Raw genomic sequence first — 27,871 nt, 5'->3', positions numbered from 1 at the left:
AATGAATAAACAGATGATTTTCAAATAAAACTGTAAATAGTAGCATAATAGAACTTTCCATAGAACCCTCAAACGTGTACACATATCAAAATAAGTTTAAGGAGCAGCATTAATGTGGGAAAGAAAGGAAAGCAGAGACAGAGAAAATACAGTTTGTGAAACACAGCCAGGTCAGAATTGCAGAAATACATCAGAGCCATCATTTGGAGTTTTATCTGTCTCCTTACTCACTGTTCCCACATTCTTTTATATCTTGGATCCATATGATTCGTAGCAACAACTGAGCATCTTGGAAATTTCCCAGGCTTAGTAGAATACTACCTTAACTTCAGTTCAGTTCAGTCGCTCAGTCATGTCTGATTCTTTGCGACCCCATGAATCACAGCATGCCGGCCTCCATATCCATCACCAACTCCCGGAGTACACTCAGACTCACGTCCATCGAGTCAGTGATGCCATCCAGCCATCTCATCCTCGGTTGTCTCCTTCTCCTCCTGCCCCCAATCCCTCCCAGCATCAGAGTCTTTTCCAATGAGTCAACTCTTCACATGAGGTGGCCAAAGTACTGGTGTTTCAGCTTTAGCATCATTCCTTCCAAAGAAAGCCCAGGGCTGATCTCCTTCAGAATGGACTGGTTGGATCTCCTTGCAGTCCAAGGGACTCTCAAGAGTCTTCTCCAACACCACAGTTCAAAAGCATCAATTCTTCACCTCTCAGTCTTCTTCACAGTCCAACTCTCACATCTATACATGACCACTGGAAAAACCATAGCCTTGACTAGACGGACCTTAGTCAGCAAAGTAATGTCTCTGCTTTTGAATGTGCTATCTAGGTTGGTCATAACTTTTCTTCCAAGGAATAAGCATCTTTTTATTTCCTGGCTGCAATCACCATCTACAGTGATTTTGCAGTCCCCCAAAATTAAGTCTGACACTGTTTCCACTGTTTCCCCATCTATTTCCCATGAAGTGATGGGACCAGATGCAACGATCTTCATTTTCTGAATGTTGAGCTTTAAGCCAATCTTTTCACTCTCCTCTTTCACTTTTTAGCTCCTCTTCACTTTCTGTCAAAAGGGTGGTGTCATCTGCATATCTGAGGTGATTGATATTTCTCCCGACAATCTTGATTCCAGCTTGTTTCTTCCAGCCCAGCGTTTCTCATGGTGTACTCTGCATAGAAGTTAAATAAGCAGGGTGACAATATACAGCCTTGACATACACCTTTTCCGATTTGGAACCAGCCTTTTGTTCCATGTCCAGTTCTAATTGTTGCTTCCTGACCTGCATACAGATTTCTCAAGAGGCAGGTCAGGTGGTCTGGTATTCCCATCTCTCTCAGAATTTTCCACAGTTTATTGTGATTGTGTTTATTTGCCACACAGTCAAAGGCTTTGGCATAGTCAATAAAGCAGAAATAGATGTTTTTCTGGAACTCTCTTGCTTTTTCCATGATCCAGCGGATGTTGGCAATTTGATCTCTGGTTCCCCTGCCTTTTCTAAAACCAGCTTGAACATCAGGAATTTCACGGTTCATGTATTGCTGAAACCTGGCTTGGAGAATTTTGAGCATTACTTTACTAGCATGTGAGATGAGTGCAATTGTAGCATCACTATGAACAAAGCTAGTGCAGGTGATGAAATTCCTATTGAGCTATTTCAAATCCTGAAAGATGATGCTGTGAACGTACTGCACTCAATATGCCAGCATTTGGAAAACTCAGCAGTGGCCACAGGACTGGACAAGGTCAGTTTTCATTTCATTCCCAAAGAAAGGTAATGCCAAAGAATGTTCAAAGTACTGCACAATTGTACATTTTTATACACAATTTCGTATATTTATACACAATTGTATATTTTGTACACAATTATACATATATATATAAATCTAACACAATGGAAGAAAAAAATCTATTTAAAAAATGGACAGAGGAACTGATTTTTTTTTTTTTCCCAAAAAAGACAAACAAATGACCAATAGCACTTGAAAGGCTACCACCTTTATGGAACATAGTATGGAGTTTCCTCAAAAAAAAAAATTAAAAATATATTTAGCCTGTGATCCAAAAATCCCACTTCAGGCCATATAGCTAAAGGAAATTAAATCACTATCTTAGAAAGATATATCCACTCCCGTGCTCATTGCATTATTATTCACAACAGTCAAGATATAGAAATAACCTAAGTATTTACCAAGGATAAGTGGATAAACAAGATGTAGAATTGGTATGCAAATGGATTATTCAGTCATGATAAAGAAGGAAATCTTGTCGTTTGGACAAGATAGATGGACCTTGAGGGCATTATGACAAGTGAAATAAGTTACAGAAAGACAAACACTATTTGATCTCACTCCTATGTGGAATATAGAAAAACAAAGATTGCTATATGTGGTAATTATTTTTTCATTAAATCAGATATTTCATTATGGCATTTTTTTTCCTTTTGTATTAGCATGACCCCAGATCATAAAGGAAATACATTCACCAGTATTACCTTGTTTTCTTTTATAAGAATTTTGTGCCAGTGCCATGCATTTGAATGTATGGCCATCTTATTTAAAAGTAGTTAATAATTATGACAGTTGAAAAAAAAGTTCATGTGTATACCTGTGGTGGATTCATGTTTATGTATGGCAAAACCAATACAATATTGTAAAGTAATTAACCTCCAATTAAAATAAATAAATTTATATTAAAAAAGTTCCCCCTTTTAATACCAAAATATATTGTTAAATATGCAGATCTTCTCTACCTTTCAGTTACTGTAATCTTTTAAGTGAGACAAAACATACTGTTAAAGATATATTAAGTGCTACATTTTTATACAGTTAGTTATTTTATCCTGTCAGATATATGACCTCATTGGTTGTGATATTAATGAGTTTCAGAGTGGAAGGAATTCTTTTTTCTTTTTTAATGAAGCATAGAATTTATTAATGTATTTACATAATTTATAATCTGTAAGCAGTGGTCTCATAAATATATGACTATAAATTTACATGTGCTAAGCGACAGATAGCTGTCTGCCCCACCAACGCAGCTCGGTCAAATTAAAAATGGACAGCATTTACCCCACTTTCTGGGCTTCTTTTCTCTTTGGAAAACATGGCTAGTCAATTTAAACTGAATATGCAATTCAACATGTTCCAGGCAGCCTCTCTACTACCACCATCTTGATTGTCAGAGCTTACTGAAAAAGGAACCACTGATGTGCCTGGGGATACCCGTGCGACAGGGTCCTGGGCTGCTGTGCCCAAAGGAGATTGTGTCAGAGACGGCGTGGGTGGGTGCCTCTCCATCAGCCTCAGAAACAACCCACCTCAGCTTCAGACAGTCCTAACTGCTGTCCCTCCAGGGTGGTAACTGCATACATTCTAAATGCTATCACTTCCTCTAGCAGTGGCAATGGTTAATGGGAAAACAAGGGAAGGAATGTATCCACAAGGGCTTTTTTTTTCCTCAAGAGCCATGAAAGTGCTAACATTTCCTTTACAAATGTGACATAGAATCTTGACTACAAAACTACTCAATGATCTCATCCTACCATGCACACAACTGTACATTCCTTCTCAGCAACATCAGGAGCCAACGATGTGGTCCCTGTGTACACAGAGATCCTTTACAGGACAGACATCCACAGACTGACGTATTACTGCTTCAGTCTCTGAAGAGGAGACGGAACCAGTTAACTCCTGTGAATCCCAGATGCCCAAAAGAGATCCGAAACTGGCAGGCGACCCCTGGAAGCAGGGCCCAGCCCTCCCGCAGCCTGTCAGGACCAGCTACTTTGTCTGGGAGCCTCAGGGCTGAGGCCCAGTCAGCAGCAGCTCTGCCTAGACTCCAAAGGCTCTGTACAGTTTGAAGCCCTTTCCACCAGAAGGCGGGCTGGTGTCAGTGGATGGAATTCTTTGACTAATTTATATAAAGAGTCTGTTTATGTTTATCTTGTTCTTCGTGCTGGTCCATAAAAGGACTGCATGGATGTAGTTGGCGTAGTCCTTGGCATCTCTCTCCATGACTTCTCTTACCTCGATAAGATCACACTTATTTCCCGCAATGACAACTACAATGTTGGGTGGGCCATGCTGCTGAAGCTCTTTTACCCAGTTCTTTAATGTTAAAATATTTCATGATGTCATAAATAATTATAGCTGCAGCCAAGCCTTGGTAGTACATTGGCGCTAAGGCAGGGAATGTTCTCGTCCAGCTGTATCCTAGATGAAGGATTTATGTAGCTCATTTTGGTACTGGACAGTCTTGGTCATAAAAGATGGTCCTATTGTTGGGTTGATGTTTGGATCAAACCTGTCTTCCACAAACCACTACACAATACTTGATTTACCTACACCTGTATCCTCCAGCAGACACACCTCGAGCTACCTCAGCACCATGGCCTGGGAACCAGGGGTGCAGGCCCACTGCCATCCTAAATTGAGAAAGAGGCTGGGCCCAGCAGGAGCATTCCCCGGCGCCACCACCACAACGCCTAATCCTGGTGGCGGGGCACGCAGAGGCCTTTCTTTTGCTGGACCTTGGCCCTGCCTGGCTGTTGCCAACCACGCAGAGCCCGTCTCAGCCGCCTGAACATGTTCCCGGGCGCCACTGTGCCGCCATCTTGGGACAGTGGCCAGTCAGCTGCAGAGTGAAAGGAATTCTTAAGAGACATTTGAGTCCATTTTGACACCTATGTAGATCAAAGAACACTTCCTCAAACAAGACACTGATTTCCTCCTATGAGAAAGAGAAATGGTGGTAGAGGCATGTAACCAACTTTGTTTTCATTACCGTTTGGGATTTCTGTATGAAGCTACAAATTCCTTAGAGTTTATGAGGCAATAGGATTATGGGTAAGATCCAGGAATCTACAGTTTTAAAAGAAACTCAGGCAAATAGAAGAATCAATCCAGCTACTATATCTTAAAAAGACAACAAAACAGACCATAGAGAAAGCAAAAGTCTAAAAATATTTTGAGTATGGTCATCTTTTATTCTTAGTTCAGGTCAGTTGCTCAGTCATGTCTGACTCTGTACAATCCCATGGGCTGAAGCATGACAGGCCTCTTTGTCCATCACCAACTCCCAGACTTTACTCAAACTCATGTTAATACAGTCCGTGATGCCAGCCAACCATCTCATCCTCTGCTGTCCCCTTCTCTCCCTTCCTTCCATGTTTCACAGCATAAGGGTCTTTTCAAATGAGTCAGTTCTTCACATCCAGTAGACAGTGCATTGGAGTTTCAGCTTCAACATCAGTCCTTCCAATGAATATTCAGGACTGATCTCCTTTACGATCGACTGGTCGGATATCCTTGCAGTCCAAGGGACTCTCAAGAGTCTTCTCTAACATCACAGTTCAAAAGCATCAGTTTTTTGGTGCTCAGCTTTCTTAATAGTCCAACTTCGCATCCATACATGACTACTGGAAAAAACATAGCCTTGACTAGATGGACCTTTGTTGGCAAAGTAATGTCTCTGCTTTTGAATATGCTGTCTAGGTTGGTCATATTTTTTCTTCCAAGGAGCAAGAATCTCAATTTCACGGCTGCAATCACCATCTGCAGTGATTTTCGAGTCCAAAAAAACACAGTCTGACACTCTTTCCCCATCTATTTGCCATGAAGTGATGAGACCAGATGCCATGACTTCATTTTCTAAATGTTGAGCTTTAAGCCAACTTTTTTCACTCTCCTCTTTCACTTTTCTCAAGAGACTCTTTAGTTCTTCTTCACATTTTGCCATAAGGGTGGTGTCATCTGCATATCTGAGGTTATTGATATTTTTTCGGCAATCTTGATTCTAGCTTGTGCTTCAGTGAGCCCAGCATTTCTCCTGATGTACTGTGCATATAAATAAAATAAGCAGGATGACAATACACAGCCTTGACATACTCCTTTCCCTAATTGGAACCAGTCTTTTGTCCCATGCCTATTTCTAACGGTTGATTCCTGAACTGCATACAAATTTCTCAGGAGGGAGGTCAAGTGGTCTGGTATTCCCATCTCTTTTAGAAATTTCCATGGTTTGTTGTGGTCCATACAATCAAAGGCTTTGGCATAGTCAATATAGCATAAGTAGATATTTTTCTGGAACTTTTTTTGCTTTTTTGACAATGCAACAGATGTTGGCAATCTGATCCCTGGTTTCTCTGCCTTTTCTAAAACCAGCTTGAACATCTGGAAGTTCATGGTTCATGTATTGCTGAAGCCTGGCTTGGAGAGTTTTGAGCATTACTTTACTAGCATGTGAGATGAGTGCAACTGTGCAGTAGTTTTAACATTCTTTGGCATTGCCTTTCTTTGGGATTGGAATGAAAACTGACCTTTTCCAGTCCTGTGGCCACTGCTGAGTTTTCCAAATTTGCTGGCATATTGAGTGCAGCACTTTCACAGCATCATCTTTCAGGATTAGAAAGAGCTCAACTGGAATTCTATCACCTCCACTAGCCTTGTTCATAGTGATGCTTTTTAAGGCCCACTTGACTTCACATTCCAGGATGTCTGGCTCTAGATGAGTGATCATACCATCGTAATTATCTTGGTTGTGAAGATCTTTTTTGTACAGTTCTTCTGTGTATTCTTGCCACAGCTTCTTAATATCTTCTGCTTCTGTTAAGTCCATACCATTTCTGTCCTTTATCAAGCCCAGCTTTGCATGACATGTTCCGTTGGTATCTCTAATTTTCTTGAAGAGATCTCTAGTCTTTCCCATTCTGTTGTTTTCCTCTATTTCTTTGCATTGATTGCTGAAGAAGGCTTTCTTTTCTCTTCTTGCTATTCTTTGGAACTCTGCATTCAGATGCTTATATCTTTCCTTTTCTCCTTTGCTTTTCACTTCTCTTCTTTTCATAGCTATTTGTAAGTCCTCCCCAGACAACCATTTTGCTTTTTTGCATTTCTTTTCCATGGGGATGGTCTTGATCCCTGTCTCCTGTACAGTGTCACAAACCTCCTTCCATAGTTCATCAGGCACTCTGTCTATCAGATCTAGTCTCTTAAATCTATTTCTCACTTCCACTGTGTAATCGTAAGGGATTCGATTTAGGTAATACCTGAATGGTCTAGTGGTTTTGCCCACTTTCTTCAATTTAAGCCTGAATTTGGCAATAAGGATTTCATGATCTGAGCCACAGTCAGCTCGCAGTCTTCTTTTTTATTGCTGACTGTATAGAGCTTCTCCATCTTTGGCTGCAAAGAATATAATAAATCTGATTTGAATATTGACCATTTGGTGATATCTATGTGTAGTCTTCTCTTGAGTTGTTGGAAGAGGATGTTTGCTATAACCAGTGTGTTCTCTTGGCAAACTATTAGCCTTTGATCTGCTTCATTCTGTACTCCAAGGTCAAATTTGCCTGTTACTCCAGGTGTTTCTTTACTTCCTACTTTTGCATTCCAGTCCCCTATAATGAAAAGGACATCTTTTTTGGGTGTTAGTTCTAAAATGTCTTATAAGTCTTCATAGAACCATTCAACTTCAGCTTCTTCATCATTACTGGTTGGGGTGTAGACTTGGATTACCATAATATTGAATGTTTTGCCTTGGAGACAAACAGAGATTATTCTGTCGTTTATGAGATTGCATCTAAGTACTACATTTTGGACTCTTTTTTTGACTATGACAGCTACTCCATTTCTTCCTAGGGATTCTTGCTCACAGTAGTTGATATAATGGTCATCTGAGTTAAATTCACCCATTCCAGTCCATTTTAGTTCACTGATTCCTAAAATGTCAATGTTAACTCTTGCCATCTCCTGCTTGACCACTTCCAATTTGCCTTGATTCATGGACCTAACATTCCAGTTCCTATGCAATATTGTTGTTTACTGTATTGGACTTTGCTTCCATCACCAGTCTCATCCACAACTGTGTGCTGTTTTTGGTTTGGCTCTGTCTTTTCATTCATTCTGGAGTTATTTCTCCACTGATCTCCAGTAACATATTGGGCACCTGCCGACCTGGGGAGTTCATCTTTCAGTGTCCTATCATTTTGCCTTTTCATACTGTTCATGGGGTTCTCAAGGCACAAACACTGAAGTGGTTTGCCATTCCCTTCTCCAGTGGACCACAGTCTGTCAGAATTCTCCACCATGACTCGCCCATCTTGGATAGCCCTACGTGGTAGGGGCAGAGGTGGCTATAGCTTTGGCAGAGGAATCTTTTATTCTAGTGAAATATAATCCAGAACCTCAGAACTTAAAACAGATAAACCAGAGCAACTCTTGGAAACTGAGGAGACAGGGCAAGGCCATACTCACAGATGCCTCTTTCTCCCACTCACTGAGATGTTTTTAGAAACCTGGTTTGAGAATGGAGAAGACTCTTGAGAGTCCCTTGGACTGCAAGGCAATCCAACTAGTCAGTCCTAAAGGAAATCAGTCCTGAATATTCATTGAAAGGATTGTTGCTTAAACTGAAACTGCAATACTTTGGCCACATGATATGAAGAACTGACTCACTGGAAAAGCCTGATGTTGGGAAAGATTGAAGTCAGGAAGAGAAGGGGATGACAGGGATGAGATGGTTGAATGGCATCACCGACTCTATGCACATGAATTTGAGTAAGCTCCAGGAGTAAGTGATGGACAGGAAAGGCTGGTGTGCTGCAGTCCATGGGACCACAAAGAGTTAGACACAATTGATCGACTGAACTGAACTGAACCTGTCATTATAAAAACAGTTTTTCTATTGTACAGTAGTCTATATTCTTTTGTATTATTTTATTTTTATTTATTATCAATTACTTTATTTTACTTTACAATACTGTATTGGTTTTACAAAGCACTGGACATGGATGGGTGAAGAGAGGTAATTGGCCAGGAATCTCATCAAAAGTCCAGCTCTCTCCATCAAGAATGTTGCTTATTACCTCCTAATTCTATAACACTGAAAACAACAGCTGCATGTATAATAAAAATGAATTATGAATATTTTTGCATCTAAAAGAAAAGTATGGCTAGTCAGTCCATTGGCTGTAATGTTGTTATGTCAATAACAGAAGTATCATAAATACTAATTTACTCTTTATAAGATATTTGTTCATTAATTTTATTTGTTCTACATGTTTGCTGACTGACTTTCTCCTCTCATAGTCTATTCTTCACATAATGCCCATGTGAACATCTAATATACTCAACCACTATTCTATTCCATTCTTTTCTATTTTGTCACATCATATCATATAATATTGTCACTGCATTTAAAATTTCTGTTCTGAAACATTTTTAGGGAATCCTGTAACTATCAGTTCCTATAAAAAGGAAGAAAATTAGAATATACTTAACCACTATCAGACTGTAATCTACTGTTTTCTTCATCTGCAATACCTTAGATTTTCTTGGGAAGTAAAAGTCTAGCACAGGACAGGAATTTGGTGGCCACTTTTCTGTATTTCCTGTTTTTAATAGATATACCAATATCCACTTCCCATGTTCATATGCAATATGCAAGTTCCCAGACCTGAACATCCCTACTGGTATGACGTCCTACTCAGAGCACCTCAGTTGCCTGAGTCATTATTTTTTTAGACATTCTAGAGATAAAACACAATAGGAAATATATTTAGAATAATTTAAATTAAATATTTTACATTTATACATTGTATGACTATAATTGAAAGAAATCCCAAAAAAGAAAAATCTGTGCTATTTATAGGAAATTATATAGTTTTTTCTTTTAATTGGAAGCTGAACTAAATCTATTCGAGGCCTATAACATGAGAGAGTTTTTTTTAACTGATTTTTCCAGTGAACTCTAAAGGAACTCTATGCCATTTATTTAATTGTCATCTCAATTTGAAATAGCATGGCTATTTAAAACAATTATGTTTCCAAGTCTCTAATGGCCACAGAATAAAAGTTAGCATCAGTCTTTCAAATAATAATTTACTAGCATTGCAAGTCTCCCTGCCAAAAGAAAGCAAACCAAATTAACAAAACAATTGGCCAAAATTACTATTACCAAATAAACAAGGTGCCAAATGAACAAACACAATCATAGATTTCATTGCATTTCCCTAAAATGTGCTAATACTATTGACTATGCCAAAGCATTTGACTGTGTGGATCACAATAAACTGTGGAAAATTCTGAAAGAGATGGGAATACCAGACCACCTAACCTGCCTCTTGAGAAATCTGTATGCAGGTCAGGAAGCAACAGCTAGAAATGGACATGGAACAAAAGACTGGTTCCAAATAAGAAAAGGAGTATGTCAAGGCTGTATATTGTCACCCTGCTTATTTAACTTGTATGCAGAGTACGTCATGAGAAACGCTGGACTGCAAGAAACAAGCTGGAATCAAGATTGTTGGGAGAAATATCAATAACCTCAGATATGCAGATGACACCACCCTTAGGGCAGAAAGTGAAGAGGAGCTAAAAAGCCTCTTGATGAAAGTGAAAGAGGAGAGCGAAAAAGTTGGCTTAAAACTCAACATTCAGAAACCTAATATCATGGCATCCGGTCCCATCACTTCATGGGAAATAGATGGGGAAACAGTGGAAACAGTGTCAGACTTTATTTTGGGGGGCTCAAAATCACTGCAGATGGTGAATGCAGCCATGAAATTAAAAGATGTTTACTCTTTTGAAGAAAAGTTATGACTAACCTTGACAGCATATTCCAAAGCAGAGACGTTACTTTGCCGACTAAGGTCCGTCTAGTCAAGGCTATGGTTTTTCCTGTGGTCATGTATGGATGTGAGAGTTGGACTGTGAAGAAGGCTGAGTGCCGAAGAATTGATGCTTTTGAGCTGTGGTGTTGGAGAAGACTCTTGAGAGTCCCTTGGACTGCAAGGAGATCCAACCAATCCATTCTGAAGGAGATCAACCCTGGGATTTCTTTGGAAGGAATGATGCTAAAGCTGAAGCTCCAGTACTTTGGCCACCTCATGCAAAGAGTTGACTCATTGGAAAAGACTCTGATGCTGGGAGGGATTGGGGGCAGGAGGAGAAGGGGACAACCAAGGATGAGATGGCTGGATGGCATCATGGACTTGATAGATGTGAGTCTGAGTGAACTCCAGGAGATGGTGATGGACAGGGAGGCCTGGCGTGCTGTGATTCATAGGGTCGCAAAGAGTCGGACACGACTGAGCGACTGAACTGAACTGACTGACATTCAATAGAATACTTCAATTTTCTGGAGAGAAATCTTGGAATCTTTGAGTTCAGTAGAGCTATAAGAAATCCAACAGAATGAACCCATAAACATAAGCAGTTTCCTTATAGCTGTTTCTAATATCCTTTCCTTCTTACTTACCTGTTTCTTTGGACTCTTTGTAGTAAGATAAGAAAAATCCTCAGAGCAGAAAAGGAGGAGACTGTGTTTAGAATGTTTAAGAAATTAGCACTCTTTAGCTAACTGAGTCACTGCATTGTTTAATATGATTGCACATTCTTTTATTTCAAATTAGGGATTTAGTGGGGTTTGATTCAGAAAATCCATACTCTGAGTAAGGTGGCTCCTCCTCTAGAACACTTCCTAATACCATACACAAAAATAAACTCAAAATGGGCTAAAGAATGGCCTAAATGTAAGGTCAGAAACTATCAAGCTCTTAAAGGAAAACATAGGCACTATATTCTTTACATAAATCACAGCAACATCCTCTTTGACCCATCTCCTAGAGCAATGGAAATAAAAACAAAAATAAACAAATGGAACTTAAATGTTCTTCTGCACATATAAGGAAACAATAAGCAAAACACAACCAACAGAATGGGAGAAAATAATTGCAAATGAAACAACTGACAGAATTAATCTCCAGAATATATAAGCAGCTTGTACAACTCAACATCAAAAAAATAAATAGTCCAATTAAAAAATGGGTAGAAGACCTAAACAGAAATTTTTCCATAAAGAAAACATAGAGATGGCTAATAAATACATGAAAAGATGCTCAGCCTTGCTCATTATTCAGTTCAGTTCAATCACTCAGTCGTGTCTGACTGAGACCCCATGGACTGCAGCACGCCAGGCCTCCCTGTCCATTACCAACACCCAGAGTTTACTCAAACTCATACCCATTGAGTCAGTTATGCCATCCAACCATCTCATCCTTTGTTGTCCCCTTCTCCTCCTGCCTTCAATCTTTCCCAGCATCAGGGTCTTTTCCAATAAGTTAGTTCTTTAAATCAGGTGGCCAAAGTATTGGAGCTTCAACATCAGTCCTTCCAATGAATATTCAGGACTGATTTCCTTTAGGATGGACTGGTGGGATCTCCTTTCAGTCCAAAGGACTTGCAAGAGTCTTCTCCAAAACCACAGTTCAAAATCATCAATTCTTTAGCTCTCAGTTTTCTTTATAGTACAGCTCTCATATTCATACATGACTATTGAAAAAACCATAGCTTTGACTAGACAGACTTTTGTTGGCAAAGTGATGTCTCTGCTTTTTAATATGCTGTCTAGGCTAATCATAGCTTTTCTTCCAAGAAGCAAGAGTCTTTTGATTTCATGGCTTCAGTTACCATCTGCAGTGATTTTGGAGCCCCCCAAAATAAATCCTGTCACTGTTTCCACTGTTTCCATCTATTTGCCATGAAGTGATAGGATTGGTTGCCACAATCTTAGTTTTCTGAATGCTGAGTTTTAAGCCAACATTTTCAATCTCCTCTTTCACTTTCATCAAGAGGCCTTTTGGTTGTTTGCTGCTTTCTGCCATAAGGGTGGTGTCAGTGGAATATCTAAGGTTATTGATATTTCTCCCAGAAATTTTGATTCTGGCTTGTGCTTCATCCAGCCTAGCGTTTCTCATGATGTACTCTGCATATAAGTTAAACAGGGTGACAATATACAGCCTTGATATACTCCTTTCCCTAACTGGAACCAGTCTGTTGTTCCATGTCCAGTTCTAACTATTGCTTCTTGACCTGCATACAGATTTCTCAGGGGGCAGGTCAGGTGATCTGGTATCCCCATCTCTTGAATAATTTCCCATGGTTTGTGGTGATCCACACAGTCAAAGGCTTTGGCATAGTCAATAAAGCAGAAATAGATGCTTTTCTGGAACTCTCTTGCTTTTTTGATAATCCAACGGATGTTGGCAATTTGATTCTCTGATTCCTGTGCCTTTTCTAAATCCAGTTTGAACATCTGGAAGTTCATGGTTCATGTACTATTGAAGCCTGTTTTTAAGAATTTTGAGCATTACTTTACTAGCGTGTGTGATGAGTGCGATCATGCAGTGGCTTGAGCATTCCTTGGCATTGCCTTTCTTTGGGACTGAAATGAAAACTGACCTGTTCATTATTAGGGAAATGCAAATCAAAAATACAATAAGGGCATTACCTCACACAAGTCAGAATGGCCATCATTAAAAAACTACAAACACTAAGTACTAGAGGGAATGTGGAGGAAAGGTAATACCTTTGCACTGTTGGTGAGGATGTAAGTTGATAGAACCCCTATGGAAGACAGTGTGGAGATTCCTTTAAAAATTAGGAATGGTTTTTAAAGCTAGGTGGTTTTAAAACCACTATGTATGTGTCCCACCTTCAGAAAACTGCACTTCCCACATTATCTGCCTCATATCTTTATAGCCTTCAGCTTTCCTATCTGCTTAAATCAATAGGGACTGATTCTATCAGGCCCTCAGTGATTCCCACAAAAAATGTCCTCATTTCTCTACTCCTCGAATACATTTGTCTTTGTTTGTAGTGCCCATATTTATAGTACCATCTTATCCCCTTGTTCTTTTATATATTCACACCATTCAGGCTGTTATTATTGAGGTCACAATGCTAACTACAATGGTTAATTATCAGTATCCATCTTATATGACATGCCAACAGAATTGACCCTTGCTTCTTGCACACGATATTTAAAATAACTTGCAGATCACTGGGTACATTTCATTACTTGGCATATCTCATGCCCTATCCATCCCCTCCTTTTGCTCACCTCTCACTATTGTTTGGGCTTCCCAGGTGGCGCAGTGGTAAAGAATCTGCCTGCCAATGCAGGAGACACAGGAGACACAGGTTCAACGCCTGGATGGGGAAGATCCCCTGGAGAAAAAAATGGTGACCCACTCCAGTGTTCTTGCCTGGAAAACCCCATGGACAGAGGAGCCTAGCGGGCTATAGTCCATGGGATTGCAAAGAGTCGGACACGACTGAATGACTAACACTTTCACTTTCACTGTTGGTTATTTGGGGTTTACTCCTTGGTCCTCTTTATCAAAATTTACTCACTTGATCTCCTGTTTTATGGCTGTATCCTAATGATAAACCCTGTCTTCCACCCAAGCCACACTCCTCATTTTAGTTAGTATGTCCCTTTGGACAGATTTCTATCTGGTTGGTGAATAAAAATCTCAAACATGGTAGCATAACAGTGAACTTTAATTCCCTCACTCCACCTGACTGATTCTACCTAAAGCCTCCTGGAAGACGGTGTTAACTTCTTGGTGCTCAGTCCTAAAATTATGAAATAATCCTCAATCCCTGCCCTTCCCCCGTATCTAAATATTATTTCATCACAAAATGCTGTCAGTCTTCTCTTCAAGATTTTTAGAAAATGTGACCACTTCTTGACACTTCAGTTATTATCACTGTTTGTTTTTATTTAAAAAATTCTATAATTAAAATTGACAGAATATCTTTATTGACCATCTTTGAACCAAGAAAAATTTAAAAAATCAAGCATTTTTATCTGTGGCACTTACAATGTGATCAGTTTTGACAAAGTTATTGATAATTTGTGGAACATAACTAACATTATGTTGAAAAATAGTTGTTATTCATTATTTTGTATTAACTTTATAATGCAAATGGAAATAGTTATTCATTATTTTTGTAAACCAGTATAATATGTATGTATAAGTTAGTCTAACTTTTTTCAAAAAATTGACCAATATAATTGTAGTTGTTTAGTCACTCAGTCCTGTCTGAGTCTTTGCAACCCCATGGACTGTAGCCCACCAAACTTCTCTGTTCATAGGGTTTTTGAGGCAAAAACGCTGAAGTAGGTTGCCATTTCCTTCTCCAGGGGATCTTCCTGACCAAGGGATCAAATCCATGTTTACTGCTAGTATATTTTTTCCATTTGGTACTGTAAAATGTATTATTTTATTAAAAAATGTTTACTGGTATCATTATACATAATGTGGGATTCCCAAGAGGCTCAGTGGTAATTTGCCTGCCAATGCAGGAGACACAAGTTGAAAAAATAAATAAGCATAAAGTTTTCTGCTGTGTGATACTATGCAACCTTGTAACCACAAGCAGACACTATCCTTATGAAGTTTAGACACCACAAAAAAATCAGTCATTAAACAGATATTTAAAATAAATGTATAAATTGAATGTTTTCAGAAGTACTATATTCGAATGATTCATAGTTCTAGGGTTAAATTGAGCTCCTGACCTCTCTCTGATGAGAGTAGATGTAGGGATTGGATACCTTCATGTTGAAAATATGATCTAAAAAAATGAATGAATTTATGTGTGGGTGTGAATAGGGGCCAGTGAAGAGAGTATTCCCAACAGAGATAATAATAAAGTTGATATGGAAGAAAAGATTAGTAAGGAGGATTAGCTAAGGCATCAAATAAAGGCTGGAGTGTCTGAGAGGGCAAGTTGTATAAAATGAGACTGGAGAGTTAGTAGCTACACCATGAAGAACTAAGTAGGACAGAATAATTCTTTCCATTTGTTTGCTTGCTTGTTTCTTTTGCCTAACAGTGATGGTAGCTGTTGAAGAGTTCCTATACTATAGAAGTTGAGGGTAGCAGAATCAATTTGTATCTTGAAAAGAACAATATGTTTTTTCAACTTATATTTTTATTTTGTATGTTTACTATAATAACTTTGAATACCACTGATTAGTAATGCCTTCAAAGTTAAAGACTGTTGTAAGGACTGGCTCCACAGTTTGCGGGGCCAGTACTAAATGGATAAAGCAGAGCTCCTTGTTGAGATATTGTTAAGAACGTAAGACGGTGACAGCAGAGAGTGGTGGGAGTCCTTTCTCAAATAATCTTCTGTGAAACTATTTAGAATGTTTGTCTGCAAATACAGCCTTCATTTGTTCCCTAGCCCCAGATAAAATTAAAATGGAAACTATGCCATTGACATCTATAGCTAGATGTTTTCCAGGCATGGGACAATAAATGTATCTATAAATAGACCTTAAATTGCCCCTTTAATATAGAGTTCTGTTGTGTGTTTTGTTGTTGGTTGGTTGATTGATTGGTTGTTTCTGCCTCTTTTGGTTGACAGTATTATCATTTCCTCCTTTACAGAGCTAAGATCCTGAATAGCATCTCCAATTTTACCCTTATGCCCTTAATCCAAATAATCAAGAAGTCTTTCCAATTAAGATTTGACATATATTTGCAACCTTCTTCTTTTTTTTTTTTTTTAGACTGGCGATTCAATTCTTACATAATAGTATACATGTTAGAATGCCATTCTCCCAAATCATCCCACCCTCTCCCTCTCCCTCTGAGTCCAAAAGTCCGTTATACACATCTGTGTCTTTTTTCCTGTCTTGCATACAGGGTCGTCATTGCCATCTTCCTAAATTCCATATATACGTGTTAGTATACTGTATTGGTGTTTTTCTTTCTGGCTTACTTCACTCTGTATAATCGGCTCCAGTTTCATCCATCTCATCGGAACTGATTCAAATGAATTCTTTTTAATGGCTGAGTAATACTCCATTGTGTATATGTACCACAGCTTTCTTATCCATTCATCTGCTGATGGACATCTAGGTTGTTTCCATGTCCTGGCTATTATAAACAGTGCTGCGATGAACATTGGGGTACATGTGTCTCTTTCAATTCTGGTTTCCTTGGTGTGTATGCCCAGCAGTGGGATTGCTGGGTCATAAGGTAGTTCTATTTGCAATTTTTTAAGGAATCTCCACACTGTTCTCCATAGTGGCTGTACTAGTTTGCATTCCCACCAACAGTGTAGGAGGGTTCCCTTTTCTCCACACCCTCTCCAGCATTTATTGCTTGCAGATTTTTGGATCGCAGCCATTCTGACTGGTGTGAAGTGGTACCTCATTGTGGTTTTGATTTGCATTTCTCTAATAATGAGTGATGTTGAGCATCTTTTCACGTGTTTGTTAGCCATCCGTATGTCTTCTTTGGAGAAATGTCTATTTAGTTCTTTGGCCCATTTTTTGATTGGGTCATTTATTTTTCTGGAATTGAGCTGCATAAGTTGCTTGTATATTTTTGAGATTAGTTGTTTGTCAGTTGCTTCATTTGCTATTATTTTCTCCCATTCAGAAGGCTGTCTTTTCACCTTGCTTATAGTTTCCTTTGTTGTGCAGAAGCTTTTAATTTTAATTAGATCCCATTTGTTTATTTTTGCTTTTATTTCCAGAATTCTGGGAGGTGGATCATAGAGGATCGTGTTGTGATTTATGTCGGAGAGTGTTTTGCCTATGTTCTCCTCGAGGAGTTTTATAGTTTCTGATCTTACATTTAGATCTTTAATCCATTTTGAGTTTATTTTTGTGTGCGGTGTTAGAAAGTGATCTAGTTTAGTTTCATTCTTTTACAAGTGGTTGACCAGTTTTCCCAGCACCACTTGTTAAAGAGATTGTCTTTACTCCATTGTATATTCTTGCCTCCTTTGTCAAAGATAAGGTGTCCATATGTGTGTGGATTTATCTCTGGGCTTTCTATTTTGTTCCATTGATCTATATGTCTGTCTTCTTAATTTACATATAGACCTTAATCTCATCACAGGTACCTTCCTACTCTTTATTTTCTTACTCTAGTCTCAATTATCCCTTGTCTTCCTTCAAAAGGCTATCGATATTTCCCCTCTAAGTCATTAGACATTATTTAATTCTTGCCCAACTTAAAGATCTTTGATGGGTCTCTACTGTGTCTATAGAAAGAATAAATTATTTAGCAGAATATTCAGTTATCTTCATAACTTGGCCCTAACTCATATTTTGTTCATATTAATACCCCTTGAATTTCTCTCTGTATCCACTTCTCCCTCAATAATACCATCCTTCACCAAAGATACTGTTGATATTTCCATCACCATGCTTTTGGCTTTAATCTTCTCACCCATAATATCTTTATCTCTTATTCTCTAGCTACTTAAATATCAAGAGCCAGCTCAACAGTTAACATATCTATGAGACATTAATCCCTTCTGTTGTCTAGTCAGAAAGAGCAATTTCTTTTCCTTTATTCTAATTCTATTGGAAGACAGTTCTTCATTGGTTCCTCACTTTCCTGCATATCTTGTAAGCAGACACACCGACTGTCTGTCTTGGATTGTTTTTAAGTGATGTTTGTATAACACCGGCCCTGATAGACCAAGATAGTGTTCTGTCTTTGAAACAAAGGGTAGGTATGCATAGTACACATTATAAAAGATTCATGTTCCCTAAGCTCACGTGTCCTCTCCTCTGACACAACATACCATGTGTACCACTGTCAGGTGACTTGACTGGTGTCACTCAGGGACAATAATGGCTAAGGGAATTAGTGTAAGATGGGCATTCCCACTTGTGTTATTACTATGAGTGATGAACTGTCCTGTATATTTGACCCAGAATTTTTGTTTCTTTTCCCAGCACTTAAAAAATTGTAGCAGGCTGTATCGTATTATCTCAGAATTGGGGGTACAATATCAAATATTCACTTTTCTAAAAAACTAGCAGTAAGTACATTTATCCATTATCAGCTGTATGTGTTATTGCCTTCTTATGTTTTCCCTATAGGGAACCCGTTAAATTCAATTTTATTCAGCTTTTTAGTATTTTTTACTATATTTGGGAGACTACAGAACAGGCCCCCAAACTCAATACATTTGTTGTGTAAGTGAGTAAATAGCTTAACAGCAGTATGATTATAATTCTCAAAGCAAACTCATTCAGTTCTTACATATGTATGGCTTTAAGTGTCTTTAGTGCACTGTTTAGTGGAAAGAAATGTATCAGTAGTAACCTATAGCTATAATGAACTTTCTTAGATTTCTTTAATAAAATATTTCTTGTCTACATAGTTTGCTCATAGTGTTCTTTCTGTTTCATTTGCCTTCCCTACCTTTAACATTTCCATACATCTTTCATAACCTATCCTTAATAAATTATTCCCAAATTACTCAGTCACATGCAATCTCTGACCTTCCTTTGTTTACCTTATTCTTTGTCTGTGGCTCGGTTGCATCGTTGTTTAGAGTTGACCTTGTATTATATGCTTTTCTGATCTCTCTCAGTAAATTGAGTTCTGACAACAAAAGTTAGATCCAGTTGATCTTTGGATTGTCTATGTTGCCAAGCACAGTAAGTAATAGGAAATCAATAAATAACAATTTAATTAAATGGAGTAAAGTATTACATACTGTCTCACTAACTGGCTTTCATTTCTTTTGCCACTTTATTCCCAATCTCTTCCCATTTACTTGTTTTCAGTTTAGTTGTTCCTGAGGTGAGTTAAAGCCAACTGAATTCTTTTCAGAAAATGATTTCTTACAGGCATGTAGACATCTGGTATGCCACATTTATTGTATTTACAAACAACAACAAAAGAAAGTATAACATAGTAACATTTTAATATCTGTGAGAACAATGACATCCAACAGCTTTCAACCAGTTTGTATATAATATGCATATGGTCAAAAGGATGAAATTCAGAACTCAGTTTCCACAGATGGAAACACTACCCTTGGAAAACAACTAGAAGTAGACAGTTAAATATCTTTAGGGAAGTGGGAAAGAAAATGAAAATAGCAACCTTTATCAATTGAAATTCCTTCAGACAATCATGTAGCATGTGAACACATGATAAAATATGATTATTTAAGCGACAAGAATAATTGGTAATATTTTTAGTACTACCAAAGGCATGCCAGATAAGTCCTTACGAAAAATGAAATATTTTGACATGGAATATTTCCTTTTTTGTTCAATAAATATGTTGATTAACCTGAATTTTCCTATTTTCTTATAAATGAGAGGCTGGTGTTTCAATATTTTGACTGATTAGAATGGCAGCTGTCAAATCAACTGCAATTTTAGATTACATTTTTAGAAAGCAGTTACTGAAGACTTGTTTAGCATAAAGTACACATGATTTACAAATTAGTAATCATCATTTCTTTTTATTTCTATTTATAAAATCAACCAAACATTCCTAAACAACTCTAAGGAAACTTTTTGCCTACTTGGCATCCAATAGTTAAGGAAGTCTGGCAGATACAAAACAAAGCAAAAACTGGGAATGATTGTTTCCAAGAAAAAAATATATCCATACCTAACCCTCTGGGTCTGCCATCGAGTAAAGCTCTCAATTTATAGTCTCAGTAAATCTACTGTGTTTTAGCTGAGCATCATTGTAGGTAATTCTGTCACATTATGCACTTTTACATATGCTGAGTGCCACTCTCTTTTATAAGGAAAGTTAGGAAACAACTTTCTCTACATTTGTGAACTCATAAATGAGAAAAAACATCAAAAATTGAGGTAATTTTAAATAAACTGTAAAGTGTCATAAAATTGCCCATTAAATCTAAAATGAATAACAATAATTAAATGGCAGCCAACTCCAGTATTCTTGTCTGGGAAATCCCATGGATAGAGGAGCCTGGAGGGCTATAGTCTATGGGGTTGCAAAAATTCAGACATGACTTGGCAACTAAAGCAAACAGTCAAAATACCATTAGTTGTAAAGTAATTATTAATATTCTGAATAGAACTGTCTCATTCCTAAAAATCTTAAATGTACTAAAAAAATGTGCAGGTCATTTGTACAGGTGATACTTTGCATTATTTTTCATTCTTTAATGAGCTCAATATTTATAGAACTGTAAGGTTTATAGAAAAGTAAGTGGAAATAATGGAGACTTCCTGCATACCTCCCCACCCCTATCTCAGCCAGTTGCCACTGTTATTAGTATCTTGGTTCACTGTTAGTACATTTGTTATAAGATATGACATCCTTTGATTTTTAAATAGAAGAATTTGGAAAGATACTAGTATTTTATCCAATAGTGGGAATATACTCAAATAATGTTTTTACAAAATACTGTAACCAAAGAGGATCATTATTAACATTGTCTGGAAAACAATTCCCATGTTTTTTTGTTTGTTTGTTTCTTTAGTTTTTTTGTTTGGTTTTTAATCATAAAGGAGGACCTATTTCTATTTTGAATTCCATTTTAGGTTCTCTTTTAGACTTCAGCTGATATTATGAACTTAGATCTCCATTCTCTCTGTCCTCTTACCTTGCTGATATATCCGTAGCAAAATACAGAAAAAATCAGAAATCAGCAATTTCAAAGAAACACATATAAGGTTGAATATTGACAAGACAAAACTTTTGTGAACAATAAGTGGCAGGAATTGTAAAAAAAAAAAAAAAAAAAAAGAAAAGAAAAAAAGCCTAGGAATACCACCACCATTTTATGTTATGTATAGTTTGAGTAAACACATATGACAAAAAGTTTCTGCATTTAGTTTTATAAAGACTTTCAAAAGAAAGACAACCTGTTGCATCATACAGGTGAGAAATGAATATGCAAAACAAATCCTAATTCACTTCTAGCTGAAGGCTATACTGTGTCTATATAAAATGAGAAACTGTGGCAGCTTATATATTGTGATAAGCTTATACCCTCCTGTGAGTAATAGATTTATTTGTAAATTTGTGCATGCCAATTATATAGCAAGCACATATAGCTATTTTTCTATAATGTTTATTTGATCATTATCAATGAATCCTTCAAATCATCTTCATAAATTTCTAAAATAATCATTGTGCTGTGCTTAGTTGCTTGGTTGTATCTGACTGTTTGTGACTGTAGCCCACCAAGCTCCTCTGTCCATGGGGATTCTCCAGGCAAGAATACTGGGGTGGGTGGCCATTCCCTCTTCCAGGCAATCTTCCCAACCCAGGGAGTGAACCCAGGTCTCCTGCACTGCAGGCAGATTCTTTACCATCTGAGCCACTATAGGTAGTTATAGCTGCAAGTGTATATCTAAGTCAGGTAAGAGTCCTATTGAATCTGCAGATCTCTTTCTGTTTCCTTGGTGGCAGGCTGTGTGAAATTTTGCTTTCAAAATCTTATGCTATTTTGGATATAGTACAAATTACCGTGTGTACCATGAGCTCACATTTTCCTTCTTTGAATTGTCTAGTCTGAAAATTGAAGAGCACTATAATGGTCTAAACAAATAATTTCTCAACAAACAGTTAATTCTCATGGCTCCCAATATCCTAATAGTGGTATAAGCTAAAGTCTTACTTGATTTGTAAATGTTATGGTTAGGAATATTGAATTCAGATTGTCTTATAGATTGTAATGACTTTTTCTTCACTGAACCCAATTTCTATCGAATTTACCCTTCTAAAAATACCATTTTCAGAGTTTATACAGTATTATCAGTTGAAAATAATTAACTAAAGGCATTATTCAGTATGTAAATATGGTTTGTAATTGGGTGTTTTTATTGTAATGTGTATTCCAAGAATTACAATTACCCTATACTCATATAGTTTTCTTCATTATCTTAACAATATCTATTTAAAATTGAACTTAAAAGTTCAATTAATTTAGAGACTGCTGTGGCAGGAGATTTTGATGACAGAATTTACTTTTTAAGTATTCACTATTCAATTTACTTTTCTTATTCTTATATTGATGTACATAATTATGGGCAAACGAATTTCACCTATGTCATCTCCCTAGCTTGTCTGTGGTAAACTACTAGGGAAACCATTTTTAATTCTGTGCAAGTTCAGATTCCTGAGATATTTTGCATAAAGTTATTTTTAAAAACTTTAATGAACATTTTCCAACAGACTGTGAACTATCAGTATCAGTGGAGAGGACTCAAGACTCAGGAACTCCTTTTCTAACCTATTAACAAGTGACTTATTTCTCATAAGGAAGAAAAGAATATTGTCAAGTCAGATCTCAGTCCAATAAATTAATCTGTAAACTTCTGACTCTGGTTACTAGTACATTAGTAATATGTATTGATAATACATTAGTAATATGTCAATAATGCCTAACGCGGCTCCCGACATCAATATACATCATTAGAAATGAAACAGGTTGAAACTAGATAATACATTACTATCTGCATTAGGATTCTCTACTGCTGCTTGTCCTAGGTGTGATCATAAACATTTGTCTATATTTGTATGCCCTCATCTGTTTAAAAGAGAGAGAGAGAAAAGAACAAAAATAATACAGATGTGCGCCTCCTTGACATGGGTTACAGGGAGAAAAATATGATTTCGCTTGAGCAATCTAAACACTATGGAGCATAAAATGATCATTAGCCTGTCTTTCAATTGATTAAATTGTTTGCAAATTAGTGCAATTGGCAGAAAATGACTATGTCAGATATACTGATTATATAGATTATACTGACTAACTGACAGATAAGTACTTGTAAACAGCGCATAATTTATGAGAGCTGGTGTTAATCATTCTCACTTCAGTTCAGTTCAATCACTCAGTTGTGTCCAACTCATTGTGGCCCCATGAATTGTAGCACGACAGGCCTCCTTGTCCATCACCAGCTCTTGGATTTCACTCAAACTCATGTCCATCAAGTCGGTGATGCCATCCAGCCATCTCATCCTCTGTCCTCCCCTTCTCCTCCTGGCCCCAATTCCTCCCAGAATCAGAGTCTTTTCCAATGAGTCAACTCTTCACATGAGGTGGCTAAAGTATCGGAGTTTCAGCTTTAGCATCATTCCTTCCAAAGAACACCCAGGACTGATTTCCTTTAGGATGGACTGTTTGGATCTCCTTGCAGTCCAAGAGACTCTCAAGAGTCTTCGCCAACACCATAATTCAAAACCATCAATTCTCCAATGCTCAGCTTTCTTCACAGTCCAACACTCACATCCACATAACTACTGGAAAAACCATAGCCTTAACTAGAAGGACCTTGTTGGCAAAGTTATTTCTCTGCTTTTCAATCTGCTATCTAGGTTGGTCATAAATTTTCTTCCAAGGAATAAGCGTCTTTTAATTTCATGGCTGCAGTCAACATCTGCAGTGATTTTGGAGCCCCAGAAATAAAGTCTGACACTGTTTCCACATCTATTTCCCACGAACTGATGGGACCAGATGCCATGACCTTTGTTTTCTGAATGCTGAGCTTTAAGCCAAGTTTTTCAATTTCCACTTTCATTTTCATCAAGAGGCTTTTTAGTTCCTCTTCACTTTCTGCCATAAGGGTGGTGTCATCTGCATATCTGAGGTTATTGATAATTCTCCCGGCAATCTTGATTCCAGCTTGTGCTTCTTCCAGCTCAGCGTTTCTCATGATGTACTCTGCATAGAAGTTAAATAAGCAGGGTGACGATATACAGCCTTGATGTACTCCTTTTCCTATTTGGAACCAGTCTGTTGTTCCATGTCCAGTTCTAACTGTTGCTTCCTGACCTGCATACAGATTTCTCAAGAGGCAGGTCAGGTAGTCTGATATTCCCATCTCTTTTAGAAATTTCCATGGATTGTTGTGATCCACACAAAGGCTTTGGCGTAGTCAATAAAGCAGAAATAGATGTTTTTATGGAACTCTCTTGCTTTTTCGATGATCCAGTGGATGTTGGCAATTTGACCTCTGGTTCCTCTGCCTTTTCTAAAATCAGCTTAAACATCTGGAAGTTCACGGTTCACGTATTGCTGAAGCCTAGTTTGGAGAAATTTGCGCATTACTTTACTAGCGTGTGAGATGAGTACAATTGTGCAGTCGTTTGAGCATTCTTTGGCATTGCCTTTCTTTGGGATTGGAATGAAAACGTACCTTTTCCAGTCCTGTGGCCACTGCTGAGTTTTCCAAATTTGCTGGCATATTGAGTGCAGCACTTTCACAGCATCATTTTTCAGGATTTGATATAGCTCAGCTGGAATTCCATCACCTCTGCTAGCTTTGTTCATAGTGATGCTTTCTAAGGCCCATTTGATTTCACATTCCAGGATGTCTGGCTCTAGGTGAGTGATCACTCCATCATGATTATCTTGGTCATGAAGATCTTTTTTGTGCAGTTCTTCTGTGTATTCTTGCCACCTCTTCTTAATATCTTCGGCTTCTCTTAGGTCCATATCATTTCTGTCCTTTATTGTGCCCATCTTTGCATGAAATATTCCCTTGATATCTCTAATTTTCTTGAAGATATCTCTAGTCTTTTTCATTCTGTTGTTTTCCTCTCTTTATTTGCATTGGTTGCTGAAGAAGGCTTTCTTATCTCTTCTTGCTATTCTTTGGAACTCTGCATTCAGATGCTTATATCTTTCCTTTTCTCCTTTGCTTTTCACTTCTCTTCTTTTATAGCTATTTGTAAGTCCTCCCCAGACAGCCATTTTGCTTTTTGCATTTCTTTTCCATTGGGATGATCTTGATCCCTTTCTCTTGCACAATGTCATGAACCTCATTCCATAGTTCATCAGGCACTGTATCTATCAGATCTAGTCCCTTAAATATATTTCTGACTTCCACTATATGATCATAAGGCATTTGATTTAGGTAATACCTGAATGGTCTAGCGGTTTTCCCTACTTTCTTCAATTTAAGTCTGAATTTGGCAATAAGGAGTTTATGACTTGAGCCACCATCAGCTCCTGGTCTTGTTTTTGCTGACTGTATAGAGCTTCTCTATCTTTGGCTGCAAAGAATATAATCAATCTGATTTCGGTGTTGACCATCTGGTGATGTCCATGTGTAGTGTCTTCTCTTGTGTTGTTGAAAGAGGGTGTTTGCTATGACCTTTGCATTCTCTTTGCAAAACTCTATTACCCTTTGCCCTGCTTCATTCTGTATTCCAAGGCCAAATTTGCCTGTTACTCCAGGTGTTTCTTTTTTTTTTTTTTATTTTCTTGGACTGCCCTTAAAACCAAAAGGTGAATGTGCTATTTGAAAACCTTCTACATTAACCTTCTTCTTTTTTTAAAAAAAATTTATTTATTTTTTTAATTTTAAAATCTTTAATTCTTACATATGTTCCCAAACATGACCCCCCCTCCCCCCTCCCTCCCCACAACATCTCTCTGGGTCATCCCCATGCACCCGCCCCAAGCATGCTGCATCCTGCGTCAGACATGGACTGGCGATTCAATTCTTACATGATAGTATACATGTTAGAATTCCCATTCTCCCAAATCATCCCACCCTCTCCCTCTCCCTCTGAGTCCAAAAGTCCGTTATACCCATCTGTGTCTTTTTTCCTGTCTTGCATACAGGGTCGTCATTGCCATCTTCCTAAATTCCATATATATGTGTTAGTATACTGTATTGGTGTTTTTCTTTCTGGCTTACTTCACTCTGTATAATTGGCTCCAGTTTCATCCATCTCATCAGAACTGATTCAAATGAATTCTTTTTAACAGCTGAGTAATACTCCATTGTGTATATGTACCACAGCTTTCTTATCCATTCATCTGCTGATGGACATCTAGGTTGTTTCCATGTCCTGGCTATTATAAACAGTGCTGCGATGAACATTGGGGTACATGTGTCTCTTTCAATTCTGGTTTCCTCGGTGTGTATGCCCAGCAGTGGGATTGCTGGGTCATAAGGTAGTTCTATTTGCAATTTTTTAAGGAATCTCCACACTGTTCTCCATAGTGGCTGTACTAGTTTGCATTCCCACCAACAGTGTAGGAGGGTTCCCTTTTCTCCACACCCTCTCCAGCATTTATTGCTTGCAGATTTTTGGATCGCAGCCATTCTGACTGGTGTGAAGTGGTACCTCAGGTGTTTCTTGACTTTCTACTTTAGTATTCCAGTCCCCTGTAATGAAAAGGACATCTTTTTTGGGTATTAGTTCTAAAAGGTCTTGTGAGTCTTCATAGAACCATTCAACTTCAGCTTCTTCAGCATTACTGGTTGGGGCATAGACTTGGATTACCGTGATATTGAATGCTTTGCCTTGAAAACGAACAGAGATCATTCTGTTGTTTTTAAGATTGCATCCAAGTACTGCATTTCAGACTCTTTTGTTGACCAAGATGGCTACTCCTAAGGCCATCGAAGGAGATGGCTTCTTCTAAGGTTTTCCTTCCCACAGTAGTAGATATATTGATCATCTGAGTTAAGTTCTACAGGCATCTATTTTTCAAACTTCTCATCACTGAGAGACCATAGTAGAGAACTACCATGTCTAGCAACCTAACAATATGGAAGCAGAGAAAGCACATTTTTCTTATTTGCTGGAGGTGATTTGCTTCATGCTTTTCCATTTGGACGTAGTCTACTCTAGGTAAAAAAGGTGTACATCTGTGGATCTAGGGAGCAGTTCTTTTTGCTAATGAACACTGATGTCTTCATGACAAACAGATGATTCCTGCAGATGGTTGGTCCCCTCCAACCTCCTTGGCTGGCCAGTTCTCACAGATTTCTATTCAAAAATATTCCATTTAACACAACTTTTTCATATATACAGAAAAAGCTCCCTTGAAACTGTTTTTCTCCATTTCTTCAAAAAGTCTTTGGCATTTAAATGTTTATCTTAACAGAGTTGCAGTAAAGATGGGAAGTGTGTGTGTTTGCGTATGTGTGTGTGTATAATATTTGCTAAATATACTAACATAGTTAATGCATTTCAACCCTGTTTTCCTTCAAAGGTTACATTATATATTGCTACCTTTTTTTGCTTTTCTCAGTGTAAATATGATCAAAAAATTTATATGACAACATTTTTTACCTTTAACAAAAATCTTTGGGATACTCAAGAATAGTTCACAAATATGTGCAGAAGAAAAAGTGAATCAGGGCTTCTAATAAATTGCTTCAATTAAAAAAGAGGACATCCTTTTTTGAATTTCAGTTTTTATTTTCACTGAAATCTGTTCTGTAATGCCTGTCCATTATATACTGGCAAACATTTATTTCAAATGTTTTAGAAATCACATTCTTTTTGTTTGT

General features: G+C 37.7%; 1 pseudogene; it reads right to left on the bottom strand.

The window, feature by feature from the left end:
- Positions 1 to 3,818: 3,818 nt before the first annotated feature.
- LOC138434627 (ras-related protein Rab-22A pseudogene) lies at positions 3,819 to 4,392 on the bottom strand (annotated as a pseudogene).
- Between the last annotated feature and the right edge of the window lie 23,479 nt (positions 4,393 to 27,871).

This window comes from Ovis canadensis, chromosome 2, assembly GCF_042477335.2.
Source record: "Ovis canadensis isolate MfBH-ARS-UI-01 breed Bighorn chromosome 2, ARS-UI_OviCan_v2, whole genome shotgun sequence".
Taxonomy (NCBI): domain Eukaryota; kingdom Metazoa; phylum Chordata; class Mammalia; order Artiodactyla; family Bovidae; genus Ovis; species Ovis canadensis.
The sequence above is the reverse complement of the archived record's forward strand: the minus strand, read 5'-3'. Positions and strand labels throughout refer to the sequence as shown.